Source organism: Dermacentor albipictus, unplaced genomic scaffold (genome assembly GCF_038994185.2).
Source record: "Dermacentor albipictus isolate Rhodes 1998 colony unplaced genomic scaffold, USDA_Dalb.pri_finalv2 scaffold_30, whole genome shotgun sequence".
NCBI classification, from domain to species: domain Eukaryota; kingdom Metazoa; phylum Arthropoda; class Arachnida; order Ixodida; family Ixodidae; genus Dermacentor; species Dermacentor albipictus.
Genome location: NW_027225584.1, coordinates 1,363,587 through 1,377,497, shown reverse-complemented (window position 1 = coordinate 1,377,497; position 13,911 = coordinate 1,363,587). Strand labels below are relative to the sequence as shown.

The 13,911-nt window shown below is 44.1% G+C and overlaps 1 protein-coding gene across 3 annotated transcripts in view; it reads right to left on the bottom strand.

Annotated features, from left to right (window-relative positions):
- Positions 1-13,911, bottom strand: part of LOC135908429 (GRIP and coiled-coil domain-containing protein 2-like) — a 217,187-nt gene that overhangs the window by 89,502 nt on the left and 113,774 nt on the right. The window lies entirely within an intron of this gene.

Genomic DNA, 13,911 nt, shown 5'->3' with positions numbered 1-13,911 from the left:
TCGTCGTCTTTCGGTGCCGCGAACAACGACGCTTTGGGTCCGCTTGGGTAGCCCGCGCGGCAGCCCGGAGCGAAGCAGTGTGAATCTGTCCGCCTCTTCGCCATGCCGCGGGCTGCACGCGGCGAAGACGCACAGGGCACCCAGTCCGCACGAGATGGCCCTTCGCACGAAACACAAGGCCAATCCGTGCCCCACGCAAGCCCAGCCGTGCGCGCCGCAATATGAAAGAGAGCGGCAGCGCCTCTAGCGGCTTTCCGGAGCGTAACGGGCCGCGGGAAAAGCAGGCGCGCCATTCCGGTCGTGTCACTATAAGGTATTCTAGTTCACTGTACCTAGAGGGAAATCTGGCGCTGCTGCGCTGTGGTATGCATGAGAATGCCGGTATATTGTGGATTCGGATTGGCATCGTTCTCGGAGAGACAGGACACCTTGAAGACGCGCTTGGCAAGTACCCTTCCGTCTGTCACAATGATTCATTTTCTACTAAAACAGCACGTGAAAAGCTGTATTGTTACGCAAAAACATGTTATGTTTAACTATGAGCACTTGTTATTGTGTGTACGACTACATGTTACGTAAAAAGTATGAGCGGGCCGCTAAAGTTGGAGGACAGACCAAGGTAAATATACCTGGTAGCGAAGCTTCCATAGGAGCCCATACGTTCAAAACATGGCGGTCCATCGCCGGTTCATGGGGCTTAGCGCCATCTGTATGTGGTGGGAACACGTCCGGCGGAAGAAAAAATAACGTGACGCCATGTCCGTTAAAAGCAGAAGTGACGTCATTTTGTTTTCGAAGGCGCGAAATTTGTTTTGTTGTTCTTCCTTTGGAGCTATATATTCAAATGCCCCGCCATTCGACTTGATGGGCGTTTCGAGCTTTCAGCGTGGAAAGCGATGCAGGAAAAGGCCAGCCGTACGGTTGTCGAAATCGCATCCCTGCGCAGAACATACTTTCTTTGGAGGCCCACGAAAGCTTTAGGTGTAGAGTGCTGATCCTATTGTCGGATGCCAAGTCCGTCGACCAGCGCATTCGCACGAAAACAACCACACAATTATCTGGCGGTCGTAAATCACTACTTTTGACTGAACAGATTAAGAAGCAGTGAAGCTACCCGCGTCACCAAATTCAGACAAACTTCGACAAGCAAGAAAACACGAATTGTGAGGGGGGCGTATTTCAACAGGTGATACGAGTGCGCCTTTCTGCCCATTTCAAGACGTGCATTGCACTGCGAGTGATAGTGGCGTCAACGCCCCCTGTAGCGATGGGCGCTGAAAAGAAATGCATTTATTATAATAATAAAATTAAACATATTTATTTAGCTCATCATGAATATATGAAATTGACTAGGAATTTTATTTTCGTGGAATGAATCTAGCTGTGTCTCGTTTGAATTAAAAAACGCGTTTTTCTTTCCCAATGTTTGTTCCCTCCAAACGTAGTCGCGCTTCGATCGCTGCTCCCATAACCCCCCATGCTGATGTCGGTGACAATCTGTACTGAACCGCTTTTCGCCCAAAGCTTCGCGACCTAGGGCGCTATTCTGGACATTCCGCCATTTTCTTCGGTGCGTGACGTAGGCGCGACGCAAACAAAATGGCGCCGGTGGCCCAGTTTTGCTTACGTAACGTGACGCCAACTTGACGTTTCGCCTAAGAAACTGAAATGAAGGCACTGAATGTAGCGTTATCGGTAAAGCAAAACAGTTTTCCTCCGCAGTAAAAATAAAGCAGCTATCTCAAAGCGTATGATTGTTCCGTCGAAAACGCTTCGCGCTTCCGTCGTCTGCTGCGTACAAGCCGTCGTCTGCTTCAATAGCTAGGATGCGTGTCCCCGGAAAATGCAATGAGTCATCGCATGTTGGCGCCAATGCCCTTGTTTTCTTGCTTGAGACAACATACGCGACCTACCAGTGGTGATGCGCGCACGTTCTAGGCCACGTTATCGCTATTTCGTGAAACGCAAGTGACTCAGCCCGACTCGGCTGGCTCAGAAACGGCCGAATATCACCGAAAGCGTTGCGGGCGCCAGAGATAACCACTAGCGCGATGCAAGCGCCGGCGCTGCCATCTCTTGTTCATTTCGCTAGTTACTCACACCGCGGGAGGAAACTTCAAGGCGCCACCTTGCGTACATTTCTTTTTATAAATTAGAAAGAGGCCGTTGTCATAACGTCCGATTGTGCGAAAAGGCATTAATCTCGATTACAATAGAAATGCAGCAGTGAAAAGCGGACAACATTGCTGAAAGTTTGCTATATTCAACCAATATTATTTCGTATAAACGCGTTCTTTTAAAAAACGATGGCCCCAAACACAAATGCCAACACCACCCGAGAGCGATGCAAATACTATGAGCACGCGTTATGAACAAAAGATTTTCGTGGCGCCAAACGACGGGGAAAATGTGGCGATACGCATTCCTCTCGGATGCCATTGCATATGGCTGCTCATTAGCATAATTCGCGCGGCTCGTCGCAGCAAAAATTATGGCGGAAAATCTCAGCAATGGCGGCCCAGTGCAACGTCACGCATCGTCAAACTGACGATTACGAAACAGCCCTTCCTGTGACGCTCCTCACAAGATATTCCTTCAGCCAATCAGCACGCTGGCATGGCGCATATCTTGAATCGCCACCACATATTCGCGCAATTGCAGATGCATTGCACTGGCTTCTGCACGCTACCGCTCACATTTTTTTTGAAGCGCTAACATCCCAATATATCTGCCAAGGACCAAAAAAATGTATTAGTCCATAAAATTTGCAGCTCCACGTCACGTTTCGTCATCTTGATGAAAACGCAAAATGACATTTCGCAAAACTTCCGTTTCCCGGCAAAAATTTCAAGGCACGTGAGCTCGCCACAGCCAATAAGAGATTAAACATGGCGGATAATGGCGGCTGTGCAGCCGCCATGCGTGTCCAAAATAGAGCCCTTGGACAGACGAGCCCTTGCGTGTCCAAATAGAGCCCTTGAATCGACCTTGGACAGACGACAAGGTTTGCGCTCGCTTTGAAACAGTTGGTCGTCTGTTCTTGCTTTTCTTCGCTTGGTCATGCATCGTGGGTGAGTAAAGATGTAATATGCGTGAATGGAAACATTTTATGAAGATTTTACTTTGAGAACGCGTTATTTGCGTAGCCACATCCACGTTTTAGACGAAGCCTCTTACAACACCAGCCAACACGAGCCTCGCAGACACATATACAGTCATTCCCATGACGGCACGGTGCCCCCTTAAGAAACTACCATAGACGGTGGCGCCAGATTACCCTCTAGGTGTTATAGTGAGAAACTCTATGGGGAGCGGTTGTGCAGTTTTATGTCCCAGCATGGGAATTATTGCAAGTACATGGATTTGCCTAAACTTCGCCCTTTCGGCTTCAAACGGCTTTGTGACTTCATCAACTCGTCATTTTCAACAGTATATTGCGCAATAAATAATTAAATAAACATCATTAAAATTGCCCGACGGCAAGATTCGAACACAGGGACTCTACCACAGAAGCCTGGTATTGAAACCATTAAGCCACGGACGCATGTATCGACAAGCGAATGAAACACCCTTATGAATTTATCGCGGGCATGCCAGTGCCTTGAGACACTTGGCGCGTTTCAATTTGGCCACCTGGACAAGCTCAATCATTGCAATTAATAGCAATTGTACGCGTTCCCGGCGTCTTCTGCACTTCGAGGAATATAGACTGCGCCGAAATATACAATAAGATTTATATAGGCCGGCGTTGCGCGTACCCGGTGGTTCGAACGGGTGCGTTGCGTTCACCCAAATAGCCAACTTGTTACTGATTTGGCTTAGCTCCCGTTGGATTTTTAAAAGGCGGCGGTAGTGCGCATTGGACATTTCTTGTGATTTCTTGAATTTCTTGTGAGCGTCTGTGAAACAGGGTGTAACCTTTCTCTATGGTGAAACCTTTTCGACGTGTTTCTGCGTTGTATTTTCGATTTAAGTGGTATTCGCTGCCGTGGTTAGTTTGTTTGTCTGGTTAGTACATGTGCAAACGGTCTTTTGTGATGTTCTGGAGTTGTGGAAGGTTGTCGCGACATCACTCGAACACTATACGATCAGAGCAGAAACAAGTGCTATAACCTACACCGGTGGTTGTGTAGGCGTCAGCTCTCGAAGTATTGGGCAATGCACGGTGGGAGCCCGTTTTATCTGCGGATGCGTGCTTGCACCAACTCTGACGAAACTGATCCTTCGGGACCCATGAAAGCAGTGCTGTGTTGTTTTTGTTCCCTGCTTAGTTCGCCTGTTTACATACTCGCCTGAATGTGTGCTATTGTGATTTGTAAGTTTTCCCCCGTCGGTCTGTACCAGATACCTCGCATTCAGCTGCTTGTCACCTGTGGTCGTTTTATAACTTTGCTGCAGAATTTTGTCCTTAAGTCGAATAAACTTGGGAAGGAAATCGTGAAGCTTCGCTTGTACGTCCATAGAATTTACAGTTCAAATGCAACACATATCCTCATTTAAATTTTAGAAGAATTTATAATTTCAGTAAATTGAAATTGCAGATAAACAGAATTCAATAAATTGAAGATTTCTATATGCACACCAAATAAGTTCTGCAAAGTAAAACGGTTTGTTACATTAAAGTTCAATATATGGAGGTCTAATTGTACAAAATTGATTGATGTAGGGGTTGATTGGATACAGGGTGTGCATATTCACACGTCTGGTTCCTTAGTCAGTCGTTCCGTGCTGGTCTACTTGGGCAATAAACCAAGCAACAATGTTAATGTTTTCGAACTGTTCATATATCGGGAGCACACCAAGAAGGTGATCTAAAACCTCCAGGCATATGGTGACTTTCTGTTCCAAAAGAAAAAAAAATAGTAATAATGTGTACAGTGGCATAGCAGAGTAAACAAACAAAAAAGCTGTCTTTTTAAGACAATGCTACATTTTTTTTTTCCTAATTACAGCAGCCGTGCAAGGTGTTCTAGATCAGTTACAACATTTGAAAATTCATTGTGATAGGCCAGTCTGTTTCCCTTAGTGGTATAATGGCCTCATATTCTTGCGAAGTTAATCATATTACTCCTGTATCCTTACTACATTGAACTCCTGAACTGTTTTATCCCGGCCACTGCTCCTCATCCACCATGCTTCTTCTGCTTAACAGTTCTCAAGGCAATTATATTGCCCTCCTCTCCCTATTATTCAGGCAGAGGAACAGATCCACATGGCCATCACAAACTAATTTTCACTTGCACATGCCCTGACGTTCAAAACATTGCAGTTGAGCTAGAAGCTAGAATCAAGCTAGAATTAGCACTAGTGAAATGTGAAGGTTGTTAGCAAAGGTGCCCACAGTGTGTGAGGCCACAGTTTATGTGAAGATAAATGTTATGAGAAAAATTATATAAATTTTGCAGTTGATATTGTTGTTTTATTAATACTGCTCTTGCTTTAGTTATCCTTTTTTTAGTTACCATATGTGTTAAATGTCACAGCATTTGATATTATAGCATTGACATATATCAGTGGGTGGGGGGTCCTCATCTGGATAGTTCATTTCTAATGCATACACTTTGCATGGCTTGTTCGCGTTGCCAACACCTACTGTATTACTTTGCAATTAAAACCTTCACAATTGTTTTTCGCACAAAAATAAAACAAGCAGTCTAAAAATGTTCCTTTGTCTCATGCAATATAGCGCTCCTCTCACCTAAAGCTGTATGTTCTCGAGACACAAGTAAACAGCTACATATTAGCTTCAAAACCTCTTAAATTTGCAACAATATCGAATATATTGAGACAAAAAAAATATCTTGGTGAACATATTGCTGCAGATGCTGACCAGCACATGAGTAGTGCTTCTTTTATTACAAACATTTAATCACATTGCAGAGAGTGTGTGCCACTTAAATCACAATCATTTTATTGAGATATTTTTGTGTCATTTGCATGTGGGAGAAGCAGCAAATGGTAAGCTGACTCTGCCTTAAAGCAAACATATGCATGAGAGAGCGCTTAAAGCATTACTTGTTCATACCGAGGCTTTGGTGTCTAGACTTCACGACGAAGAGAGTAAAATGTGAGGTCACTTACCCTGTATTCTGAAACCATCTATGACTGGCAGCTTCATTCCACTGAGCTGAGCGCAGTGCCACCCCTAGACTGAAGACGACGCTGTGTTTCACAGTAATTGACATGAAGTTTAATTAAAGCTAAGCAACCGCTTCTGTCAAGGAGCGGGGCTGCTGTGCACTTGAATCCAGGTGGAGTGTTGAGTGGAGAACGCGGGAGTTAGTCATCTTTACCTATCCTCGAGCCTCTTAAGAGATTTCCCACATTTAAGCTCAGCCTTTCTGTTTTTTCTTACAGCATGGTTATTACAGGTGGTACAAAACATTCCATTGTACAGTTTATATAATTCTTTGGGAAAACATCCATCACCTCACTAAACAGGAATAGGCTCAATAGGTTCACTGGTATCATCTATAGTGTTTCCATCCAAGACCTATTGCTATTACAAGGCATTGCACACATTCAGTGACGTAGCCAGAAATTTATTTCAGGGAAGGATTCTCCACTGGCCACTACCACTCCCCCATCACCTCTCTCTCTCGCACTATATAAATGTGAGGAGGGTTTAACATCACACCAAGACAAACTCCTAGCACACCCCGGACAGGAATGCTTTAGCAATGAGGTAGCACATTTTTACGTTGCCAAAACAACTTTGCTTAACTTCTGACAAAAGTTTTTCATTGCTAAGGCATGCAGCCACTACGCCTAAAATTATGCTATCATCCTTGTGCTGTTTTTAAAAATGACTATATTAAAAATAACATTTTGTTTACAAATTGATGTATTTATATAATGTATATTATGACCTTGTTGGTACATTACTTAGGAAAGCGAGCTGTGCTAAAAACATGACAGCGCTCTGTCTTGTGTCTTCTTGTTTGCTGCCCAGACTTGTTGCAGCCCAAGTAACAGTGGAGGTCAGCGTTATTTTCTTACCAGATTTGCTAGTGAGTGGTACAGCCATGGCTGTGTATGGAAGAGAGCGGGCACTATTTTGCAAGTCGCCTATTACTTAATTGCAGGCATTATGGGCATGCTTCCCTGACACCTGCCTATTCTAAAGACTGCAGAGCAGCAAGCACAGCACATGCTATGACAGGGTAGGTGAATCTCGGCTAAGGCAACTGGCCACGGCTATCTGGTGTTGAGCGATCGAGCAGTGATGAGACAATCCCCCTACGTTCCATAATTTTTCACTTAATTTTTGACACCCTTAATGCGCGTCACCACCCTAGCCTCCTTACCGTATCCACCTCCCCACTCCCTGGAGCTCTCTGAAACTCTTTTCAGCTAATCACTGTCCCACTTTTCAACATTCACGGGGTTGTTGAATGACACAGCATTCTCTAACATGCCTATATTTATGTTTCTGTGTGGACATCGAAGCCATTCACCTAGCTCCCCTAGTTTGTTGTGGTGGCTTCTTAGCTTCCCTGGTCCAGCACCCTGTCCTTGATATAAATTGCCGCGCGCAAATCAGCATTCTGCAGGCCTCTCTTTCTTGTCCCGTTTTCTCTCCATTTTTTCATTCTTAGCAGTGTGTACAAACTAGCCTGAGAGCAAGCTCTTCTGAAGTTTATTAACATAATAAAAGTCAGAGTCAATGGAAAGTAAAAGAAGAAAAAAAAGGTGGGGGGTGTTTTTTATGAGTTTTCTAAACAAGCAAGTTGTAATATAAGTAAGTTGTATAATAGCAAGCACCAAGTATGAAAGAATAAAAAACGGATTTGCACTTATCGTCTGACGAAATTTACTGTGCTTTTACAGAAATGAAAATCATTGAAAAGGAAGTTATAGTGTTTACGTTGAGATACGAGCACGTAATCTGTAAGCCACGTAAGCTTATGTCAAGTAAAACAACATGAAATCCTGAGAGATTGAGCTTCTTAAGTACACATGTTATAATAGGAACACCAATCTTTTTCAGGATGATAAAAGCACTGTAGATCAAGGTTCTCCACGTAGTGGAAACATTGTTAAATCTGTTAAGATGTGAATGTGGGCAAGTTGGTAACAAATTTCTAACTTGCTAAAGCACATTACTGTCCTCATCGAACTAATAACTATAGTTTCTGGTACATGTGTCTTGATCACATTCAGCACAACATTATGCATTTTTATCTTTCTTTAATACATTCTGTAGCCCCTCAATGGATTCAACATGCTAGAAACCTATGTTGAACTACAAAGTGCTTGCCATTAGAAAAGACAAGAAGTCAGTTCCTGTGTTAGAAATATTTATTAGTTAGAGAAAGGATAAAATTTAGTATGAACATTAGCCATGTCTTGAAGTTTTCATCCTACTCATTTTACAGTTGAAGCTAGCTTGCTTCTCAGGTTACTTGTGCTTAGAATTAAAGAACAACAAACAGATGAATGGCTTGCCGAAGCGTTATTCACAGAAAGTGGTCACTTTTCTCACTCTCACCTTAGTGTTTGGGCTATTGCTGGTACTGTTGGCCGCATAGCAGCCAGTGCAGTGCCACTGAGTGTCGTGTGCCGATGTGCCAGTTTTTCTTAGCATGTGGACACTTCTCCCACGAGTTTCTTCGATGTTGTCTTGACGAGGGCCGAACAGTGAATGAGCCAGTTCATCTGGAAATTTTATAATTGGCGTAGAGTTTCCTTCAAGCATGCCACGAATGTTCCACGCATTTATAATGGCATTTCGAACCAGCAACTCAACAGCTACCTTTCTGTACCACTTGAGTCCTTTTCTAAGGCAGTTGTGGTATTACGTCATTTGGTCACTATAGTCGACGCCCTTTTTTGCTGCATTGTAATCAAGACCGGCCTGATGTTTCATGATTGGTGTGCCGTCCCTTGTTTTCTTCCCACTGTCCACCAAAGTTGCTTCATATTTGGCGACAGATGTGAGTATCAGAACAGGCCTCTTGTCCATCCACTTCAGTGCCTTCACTCCATTTTTGGACTGAAGTCCGGTAACACTGCCATTTGCAACCTTTACTTCAGTGAGATCTTTTGGCAGCCCTTTCCTCACTGAGCGAACTGTGCCACGAATGAAAGTGTCTTCCTTTAGAAGGCAAAGAGTGAGCGGCAAGCTCATGTAGAAGTTGTCTACGTACAGCGGGCACACAACTTCCTTGTAATTTTGCAGGAGTTTCAAGCATACATCTTCGGCATGTCCGATGCCAACTGTTCAGTCACACTTTCCGGCATATACATCAACCTTTAGCCTGTAACCGTCTTTGGTACATGCCTTGAACAGCCTGACTCTGTAAGAACGAAAGTCTGCCACGCCATGGCAGTATTGTTTCATCTATCACAACCTCCTTTCCCGGCTCAAGCAACGTGGCAAATATTTTAGTTCAATTTCTCTACCAGAGGATGGATCTTAAAGACATGATCCTGCAACTCTGCAACCAGTTAATTGTCTGCAAAATGCCGGAACCTCAAAAGTAGGGAAAAGGCGGTCACGGCTCATATTTTGACGAATGAGTTCAACACCATTCAGGTTACTTTTTGCCTAGTAGTGACTCAGATAGGAAGATGGTTGAGATTAATACAAATTGGTATTCCAACAAATGCTTTCGTTTGATGGAGATTGGTTTCCATCCAATTTTTCAACTTTGATTTAGATTTGGGAGTAGGAAGACAGATCTAGAGGAGACCAATGCACATCAGTATTCGAATAAATGCTTTAATTTCTTTGGCATTGGTTTCCGTCCAATTTTTCAACTGTGATTTAGATTTAGGAGTAGTTGACTTCAACACTTGTTGTGTGAACCTGTTTGTTTCATTGATCATCATTTGCCAAATGTCATCCGTAATAAACAGTGAACATAAAGATGGTGCATAACGGCTAGATGGCAACTGAATGATAGTGGGCGGCCTAGAGTGTGGTGTCACACTAGGCGAAGTGGTTGTTGCCGGTGTCCATTTCTCTAGAGATGGGCTGAGAGAAATGAGAGCATCGTATCCTGAATCATTCACCTCAGAATCATCAGTCAGGTCTGACTCTCCATTCGACATGCTGGCTGAGGTCTGTGATGGTTCGTAAACACTATATTTCTCACTGATTTCACTGTCTGTCCACTGCTGAACATCTGACACTGAAGCACTTGACTCATCCGCTAGTGATCGCGAAGTTGCTGGTGCACTCTTCTGGCCCAAAACGAAGTTTATTTGTTTCCTCTGCATTGTGCTTTTTTTTTGTATCCATAATGGGCATGAGGATCTATCTATGAGACACGCTGAAAAGTTTGGGAGTAGCAAGAAAAATGCAGGTACTTATTCCAACGGCACGTATTTCAAGAACTGCGGCGAAAAGTTTGCAAGAAACCCAACTGAGAAATGTGCCGCCACTCCACTCTCCGAAACAAACATGCCACCCCATGTCCAATGCAGTAAAAAGATATATTAGTTGCAATTTCAAACCTCAGATGGCAACACAAGAGCGAGAATTCTTGCGTGTGGGTCTCTGGTGAGTCACGCCGCACACAGCATAAAAACGTTTTGATTGAGTGCATCGTGGATTGCCAGTGGGTCATAGCATTTAGCATCAGACAAGTAGCCTACTGGCTATCTATAACCTCACACAACAAAAATCGTACCTCTGAGTTCAAGTGTCATAATGTTATCGCAGCAACAAGCAGATGAATTCCCGTAACTTTGCTGCTGCATAGGAGCACAGGCTGTGCTGTGATGGCACTCAGAGTAACACGTGACTTAGATTCAAGGCAGCATCAGTTATTTGTTGAATCTGTTGCTTCAGTGGACTAATTAAAGTTTAGAGAAATAATGAAAAATACAACCCGAATATGTCTGGGTGCGTTTGTTTTACTTCGCACTGTAGCAAGAGAGATGAATTTCCGTTTCGTCTCCTTTTTCCGACGTTTGCATGCGCGCAGAGAACGAAACTATACGTCATTGTCTACTGTGTTCCAGCACTGCGATCATGCTCTTTCATCCTCTCGCGTTTGCCTCAGTGCCGGGGCACTGACTTATACCGCTAATCACGTGTTCTCGTGTAGAGTGCGCATTATCTTCCGCTACAGGAAACGAGATAAGCGCAAGAGCTCGCGCGACACCGTCACCGGAAGTGTGCCGGTGACGGTGAAAAAAAAGAAGACGGCAAGGTATACCCGCCGCGCGACCCCTCGGCTCCGGTATGGGAGAACGCACTGAAGGAAATTCGCTTACACAAACGAAACGGGAAAAGTCGAGAGAGTGTTTATATAGGCGGCGACGCTTGCCTCCTGAAATCATGTGTTCGCGGCACTTCAATCATTCTCTCTCTGCTGTTAATGAACAAATTTGAAAAATGCTTGCGGTAGAACGCTTCTTAGAGGGCACGTAACAACTTTCAGTGTATAACCGAAATTTGTTATGTAGCCTGTGAGGGGCCCTTTAAAACGACCTCGGTAAAAATCAGGTGTACCGTGGGATGTTGTTACAGCTGCGTCGAGCTTCACAGCCCTCTACACAAGTATTGCTGTGAAGCCTGTGGCAGAAATAGAGTTTTATTAAATCAAAGGACTGCATAGAGCGCGCTCTCGTGTTGTGCTACGTGAATTAAATCATTCGTTTCCTGCCTGCACAAACGTTTGCATCTCTAGTGGATTTCGAGCACACCGTATAATAATGTGCAGTTCCGTCGTGCTTCGCAGCCCTATACACAAGCACTGCCGTAAAGCTAGTGGCAAAAGTACGATGTCATGAAACCAGATCAATGCATATACCACGCTCTTTTGGTGCGCTGCGTGAATGGAAACATTGCTTGCCTGCCTGCACAAACGTTTGCATCTCGAGTTAATATCAAACAAACCATATAATATGTGCAGTTTTGTCGAGCGCTTCACCGCACTGCATGCAAGCATTGCCGTGAAGGCTGTAGTATAAATAGGGTTTCATGAAGCCAAATTAATGCGCAAACCTCGCACTTGTGGTGTACATGGTAAACAAAGAATTCGTTGCCATGTCTCCGCAGTAGTTGGTCACGTTGATTTGTGTGAGCATATAGGTTCATGTGCCCCATCTACCTCTGTGATGAGAAAATAAGCAAGAATATCAGCTGCTATGTGTCGATGCATATGCTTTTTATTACAAGGTGTAGAAGCAGTACATCTTACTGCATGAGTAAACCACTCATGGAAACAGCACGTTCCTTGAACATTGTAGCTATTTAATAGCCTAGGAAGCGCGCTATATTGGAAGTTGCAATTTTTTTCTGTTCGCAAAATTCAATAACTCTATGCTTTTTCTAAAAGCAAAAAATTATAAATTTCGCAATGATACGTATGCTGCGTCAGTAAGTTAAGTAGGCAGCACATAATTAGGCTAAACCAGAGGAATATCTGCAGGTAGGGATTTATACAAATGTACAGAGTATTTAAAAAAAATGTTTTCTCAAATGTTTTCAATGTGGAGTAAGGAGTTGCATATGCGTCCAGCGCTGATTTCCAGCGCTTAATTTTTGTTGAACCTTGATGTAACAAAGACCTAACGCTCAGCACTCTACTTTGTTACATCAAAATTTTTTTTACAATGGAACACTGCATTCTACTATACGTGCCGCTAATATGCTCCAAAATTTTGGCCCCTCTAAGGAAGTCACTGTTTTAAGTCACTGTTCTCTAAGTTTTGTCCGAAACTTAGATATCGCTACTTCCAACACTCGTGAAACCAGCAGCCACGTCGGCTTGCCGCCTTTACACCGGCCGCAAATTACTTTTAAAAAATGTGGCACGCGCGGGTCGTGTATATGCACTCTGCTGCGCGCGGACAGCCATATGCACGGGCACGGCAGGGCAAGAGACGTCGCGCGCTCTCCTACCCTAGCGCGCGCTTGATCACGGGACGTGGACAGAGCGAATAAAGCTGCCATCCTTCTCGGCTCACCCTCGCACCCTTTCATTCGCAATTAACCCCAGCATGTGGGATGCAACGGGGCACTATAATTTTTGTCACACTTGGACTTTAAACCAAACATCAGGGCGATGTCGAAAATTCGCTTGGGGTGTCCAAAAATTGCTATCGCAATATTACACTATGGAGAAAGGTATTATGGAAATTATCTGTGGATGGGTCGAAACCCCCTAATTTCCCAAACACTCACCCATCCACTGGCACGCTGCACACATGGATCCCGCGTGGCACGCTGCATCATTAAGGCGTATTGTTCTTCTCTAGCTCTATGATCATTTCTGCAGTAGTCACTTGGCGAGAAGCTTAATTTCCAACCTATGCGCAAGTGTCGTACCTGAATTTCGAAAGTACACGGACCATATATATGTTGGCAAATAATATCGGAACTCACTATTTAGACTCGCCAAAATTATGCTTAGCTGCTCACTTGAACTCATAAGAATATACTACTCAGCCGAGCTCACTCGGGCTCAAACTTGCCAAAATACTGCTCAGCTGGGCTCACTCAGACTCATGGGATGATCTGAGGGAATTGACTCATCAGTGAGTTTGCCAGCGTATGATGTGTGCTGAACCACAAATCTGGCTTTCTTGAATAAAAACAGTTGGTCGCTGCAGCATATGGATGCACATAAGTGTAATTCAGAGAGCGCGGCAATGTAAAGGCTGCCACAGTTACCATACCATGCTGCAACTCGCAGCTTTGAGTCAGTAAATCAAGTGCGATTGTTATTTACTTATCTCATCACAACACCTCATTTTCCTGCCTAAGGCTTTGGGTGAATTTTCCTTGGCATCCATTTTGTTACTCTAGCAGTTATCTGTTGCCTATACGAAATTTGAAGTTGTGCACATGTCATGTGGACTCCATGCCAAACTCGTAGTACTGCATGCGTTTTTGCAGTTAGGTCTAGAGTTACAGAATCGCATGTGGGAGTTACTTTAGTTAGCAACTGTAGC